Source organism: Centruroides sculpturatus, unplaced genomic scaffold (genome assembly GCF_000671375.1).
Source record: "Centruroides sculpturatus isolate CEXI.00-Female unplaced genomic scaffold, Cexi_2.0 scaffold1926, whole genome shotgun sequence".
Lineage (NCBI taxonomy): Eukaryota > Metazoa > Arthropoda > Arachnida > Scorpiones > Buthidae > Centruroides > Centruroides sculpturatus.
In genome coordinates, this window is record NW_019386104.1 from 96301 (window position 1) to 101752 (window position 5452).

At 41.5% G+C, this 5452-nt stretch overlaps 2 non-coding genes across 2 annotated transcripts; one reads left to right on the top strand and one right to left on the bottom strand.

Moving 5' to 3' along the window:
• Window positions 1-82, bottom strand: Trnal-cag. Its single transcript has one exon. It is a non-coding gene; the product is annotated as a tRNA-Leu (tRNA).
• Window positions 83-1778: 1696 nt separating this feature from the next.
• On the top strand, window positions 1779-1860 carry Trnal-aag. Its single transcript has one exon. It is a non-coding gene; the product is annotated as a tRNA-Leu (tRNA).
• The last annotated feature ends 3592 nt before the right edge of the window (window positions 1861-5452 follow it).

Consider the following 5452-nt stretch of genomic DNA (forward strand, 5'->3'; position numbering starts at 1 on the left):
TGGCAGGGGTGGGATTCGAACCCACGCCTCCGAAGAGACTGCTACCTGAAACCAGCGCCTTAGACCTCTCGGCCACCCTACCTGCTCCTAGCAACCGTGCTCCGGTTTCGTTTTTCAAACAGTGCAATAGCGAAAAACGTTGAGTTATGCACTCATATATCCTTTCGTCTATGTGTTCGACGTTTTCTTTTCGCTCGCAGCGACTGGAGCAGTCTACTACTCTCTCGTCTTCTCCTGACTTCAATTGCAATGTGTCTGTCGCTACTTTGAATATAGCGACTTTCTTTCGGATAAATTCCACACGCCGGATACGGGTGAATACGGATGCGATCGTTTTCTTTTCGATGAAAGCTTTCGTCGTTTCTTGCGCCAAATTTTACACGTGACTACAACGACTTTCCGCGCGAAAATTCAAGCGATTTTTTACCAAAACTTTCTTTCGCATTCTGCCAACTCCTAGTCTGCGTTTCGGTTGCCTTTGTGCGCGTTGTGCACGATCCAATACCAGACGGTAAGTGTGGTCACACAAGACCAGACATAACTTTCAGTTTGGCTGGGTATTCGTTGAAAAATCGAATTACGAAATCGAAGACCTAAAATATAACGATTTCCAAAGATGTAACGATGGATGGCGCGTTTCTGATGTGTCTGTTTTTTGGGCGGTGTTTGCGAACGCAATCGACCTCCTGCGATTACAAATGTGACAATGCCGAAGGGCCTCCCTATACTTCGGCACCACGTACCGAAGGGTCGACATCGCGTCGGCGAAGATCGCAATGACAAGTTTCGTCAGTACTGACATCACTGTCTTCACGGCTAGACACAGAAACCGTTTCGTTCGGGCGTGTGAGCGGTCGCGTATGAGAGCGATCAGAGTCGAGATAGAAGGAGAGACAGCACACCGGAAGTGACCTACTCATAGACGCTTTAACGTAACAACTGTTTAATGGTTAACGATAGGCTATACATTAGGGCTGCGGTTAGATACATTTCTCATTTTGATAAGTATTCGATATTAAGATATTACGTTTTTCCCCGATTTGAGAGAGAGAGTTTACAGAAGTTCGAGTGGCGATAATTACCTTGTATGAAATCACAAAAGAAGACAGTTCTGGACGACAGTTCTTATTTCCACAGTTATTAGGCGAGGAGGTATCCAAAGGCGAGAAAATATCCAAAGTTTTAGCACAGGGAAAACTTGAGTGGTCCGATTGAGGAACTGGTGACGACTGCCTCACTTTTTGTTGTCTGTTTTTCATGTTGGATTGTTGAAACGGAGATATTAGGTCGAAAGGTGCTGAGAAAGCGTCGTTATTAAGCCTGAGAACTTAGCAGATGTTTAGCTCCCAGGTGTAAAAGTTGACAGTTATCGAATGAAAGTATAGCTACAATGTGAAATGATATAAACACACGAAAAGTCCGAATTCGGATCCTCACACAAATATTTGTTTAGCTCGGAACGAAGTCGATATTATATAGTCGCAAGGAATTAATTACTCGTAGCCAATTTCTGTGGCAAACGCTTGGCTACTATACGAGAACTTAGCTATCCCATGTCTTTACGAAAAGTGTCAGTCAGCATGCACAATTAAAATTTTGGTAACGATGCAAGCAACCGGTAGGGTGGCCGAGCTNTATAGTCGCAAGGAATTAATTACTCGTAGCCAATTTCTGTGGCAAACGCTTGGCTACTATACGAGAACTTAGCTATCCCATGTCTTTACGAAAAGTGTCAGTCAGCATGCACAATTAAAATTTTGGTAACGATGCAAGCAACCGGTAGGGTGGCCGAGCGGTCTAAGGCGCTGGTTTAAGGCACCAGTCTCTTCGGAGGCGTGGGTTCGAATCCCACCCCTGCCATTAAATGCGCTTTTTTACGTCTAGTTTTGCGTCGATGAATGAGAAAATCAAATCCTCGCTTTCGTCACTCGCTGTTTGTCGATTCGTAAAAAAATGGGCGTATGAAAAATGATGACATTGCTACGTTTGAGCGATGCGTTTATTGCAATCGATACTCGCGTCGACACTACAATTTGATTCGTGCTCAGAAATCTAAACTTATCGGAAGGATTGCTGAAGGGAATGTGAGTTTTGCACGTTACGGTGGAAAACTGAAATAACAGAAAAGTTTGCGGACAAAGTGTTTCTCCGATCTTTGCATCTGCGTTTGTTCAACATGACCGTACAAATGAGGTGAAGGGTAAAAAGAATGTTTCGCGTTTCAAGAATTCGAAAAAATTGTGTTGATAGGGGTGGGATTCGAATGCACGCCTCCAAAAAGACTGGTCCTGAAACCAGCGCTTTAGACCGCTCGGCCACCCTACCTTTTTTCTTTCTTTTAAATAAATAAGTTTTATTATCAGAACAATATATTTTTTTTATGAACAGTGTTATAGTTTTACCAAGGTAGTTGGATATAAAATAGTTACATTGAAAATAGTTTACAACGGCATTACAGGTTTATTTGTAGTGAACCATTATGTTCAATAATGAGTCTTTTTTCAGTTTTCTTTTTCAATATTCGTAAAGTTTTGCTTTTTGTACTCTAGCAGTTCTTGTTGGTTCTCCATTAGGTTTTTAAAAATTGGAAAAGGTTATTTGTTCGTTGGTTTTTTTTGTAATAGGATAAATTTCTGCTTGTCCAGATGATTTTGTCGGAGAAGTATTCTTTCATTGTTCTGTAGCATCGTACAATTTCAAGCAGTATTGTTGGTGGTCTGAGTCTGTGTATCTTCTCAGTAGTTATGATTATGTTTGGTTGTATATTTTTTTAAAATATCAAATTTAAAAAATTAAATTTTTATTTTTCAATTTGATAGCTTTTATTTGAATTTCAATAATTATGGTTAATTATGATCAATATTTTTGAGAGCCGAAGCGGGATGTTTTTCATTTTGCAATTTCGAATATGGTATATCTGACTGCGACTACACTCCTCATTGGCCTTACACCGCTTTCCTTTGAATCCTTCAATCTATACCGACCACAAGTCAACANATCAATTTGATTCTCTGAAGTTTTCAGGGAGATTTCCAATAAGCTAGCTTCTCCGTTTTCTAAACTATTATATGACGTCGTTCTTCTTATCGGTTCAAAGTTTGAGCTCAGATGAAGGTGGCACATATTCTATCGATTTGTGACACCACTCTCGTGGGGAGTGGTTGCGTGTGAATAAGATACCAAAAGGGGCTCAGCAGGTTGGCATGTGCTAATTTATCGCGCCTCACTCGGACGAGCTGGCAGCTGGAGTTTTTTCCGGGTTTTCCTCCTAGCCAATAACGCCTGAATAGGGGCCAGCTTTCCCTTTAAGTGCTCCCGGAAGGCATTCTGTCTCCCTTTCTCGCGGGGGTCGTCTCTTATAAGACCGGCTTTAGTCACGTAGTGACCTCTCTCCTGTTTTCCTCCGATTTGTCGTCTTCTATAAGACCGCCTCTTCCTCACTGTTTCTTCCGGAGTGAATAGCGACAAGCTGCTGGGCACTCCTCTATCGGCGATGGAATGGAATGGAATGTGCTAATTTAGTTTCCCAGTAATCGAAATATTTCTTCCTTCCTCACGCTTTTCTCACGTTGTTGATGTTTTTGTTCCATTGCTCGTTGCTATTCTTACCTATTAGGATTCCCAAGCTTTTGATATTGGTCTTGGACCAGTTAAATCCTAAGTAGTTTGATGGGAGATATTCCCAGGCTCCAACCCAAAGTCCTTTGCATTTTTGTGGATTCATTTCCGTACCGAAGATATCTTTAAATTTCTCAAAAACTAAGCTCACCATTTTAATACTGTACTGCTTATGTAAGTGCTCACCGGATGGCCGAGCGGTCAAGATTGCAGCCCACTGCTCTGGGAGACCAGGGATTGAATAATCCCCAGGAATTTTTCGGGGGGGTGGTCCGTTCGGATATGTCGGGCCCCGTCCCTCACCACTCGGCTGCCCTATTGTAGTCCTGGCCGAACCCATAATGAGCTTCAAAAATAGGCCCTCTTAGTGCGCACAGGACGGAGAGAGTTTTAAAAAAAATACTGCTTATGTCAGTGATGATCAACGTTATGTCGTCCGCATAAGCAGTGTATTTGATCTCGCTGTCAGGATTGTTTGGGAGGCGGTATCCTTTGATATTACCGTCAGTTGTAATGTGGCGAAAAAGAGGTTTCATGCGAATAATAAAAAGAAGCATGATTAATGGACAGCCCTGGCGTACAGAACTGTACAGGTTACATTTGTCTGTAAGTTCTCTATTTACCAATATTTGGCTTGTGGCGGTTTTATAACATAAGTTTATCTTAATTAAATTTCTTATGACTGCTGTTAATATATGAATATTACAAGGTCTCTGTAAGTCCGCACGAAAAATATAAATTTTAAGTTTAGCGGTAGACCAACACACAGCTGTTAGCTAATGACTTCTCTTTATTTAATTACTGTAGATGCATTTCGATCCTATAAAGAGAAGTCATTAGCTAACAGCTGTGTGTTGGTCTACCGCTAAACTTAAAATTTATATTTTTCGTGCGGACTTACAGAGACCTTGTAATATTCATAAGTTTATCTATCCATTTGAAACAATTTTCTCCAATGTTAATGTGGTTTATGACCGACCAAAGGTAATCGTGCCCAATGCTATCAAAAGCTTTATGGATGTCTGTTTGTGGAAGGGCTCGGCCACCCTACCGCTCGATCCTTTTCGAGAAATGCCGCATCAATTCAGAAGAAGGCAAGAAGGTTTCGGCTTTTCTCCTAAAACACGGTGCGTGCCGACAACAGCCAACGTGAGGCTAAACACGCCAACGACACTACCGCATAATTACGTCAGCTGACAGTCTCCGTTGGTAGTTTCGGATTTTGTTTAACTATATTGGACACTAGAGCAGGATACATCTCAAAATGTACAGGATACTATCAAAAATGAATTGTGACAATCGTAAATTCAAATTGTCTCATGAGCCATCTCAATTCAACTGCTGCAGAACAGATGATGTGGTCGGCATTGCTTCTGTTACTAGAAAACATTTGTTAAACAATAGTTCACCGATGAGGTGAATTTTTTGCGTAGGATTTGAGCGCTGTTTGACTGCTTCATATAGTTTCTCACACGAGTCTCGGTTATAGTGACTTCAAGTTACAACGTTACATTTCTCCAGAAGCATCGTCTTCAACGTTGCAATATTAAATTGAGTATTCTCCTTTATGCATATAGTTTACACAGGGTAGATCTTTCCAGTGGATGCATTAGTCCCAGGGAGCTGTCTATGAAGCTGTCATCTGGAAACTTCTTAGATATCGCTATCGCATTGGTCTATTACAATCGATACACGAGTATCGATTGCAATAAACGCATCGCTCAAACGTAGCAATGTCGTCATTTTTCATACGCCCATTTTTTTACGAATCGACAAACAGCGAGTGACGAAAGCGAGGATTTGATTTTCTCATTCATCGACGCAAAACTAGACG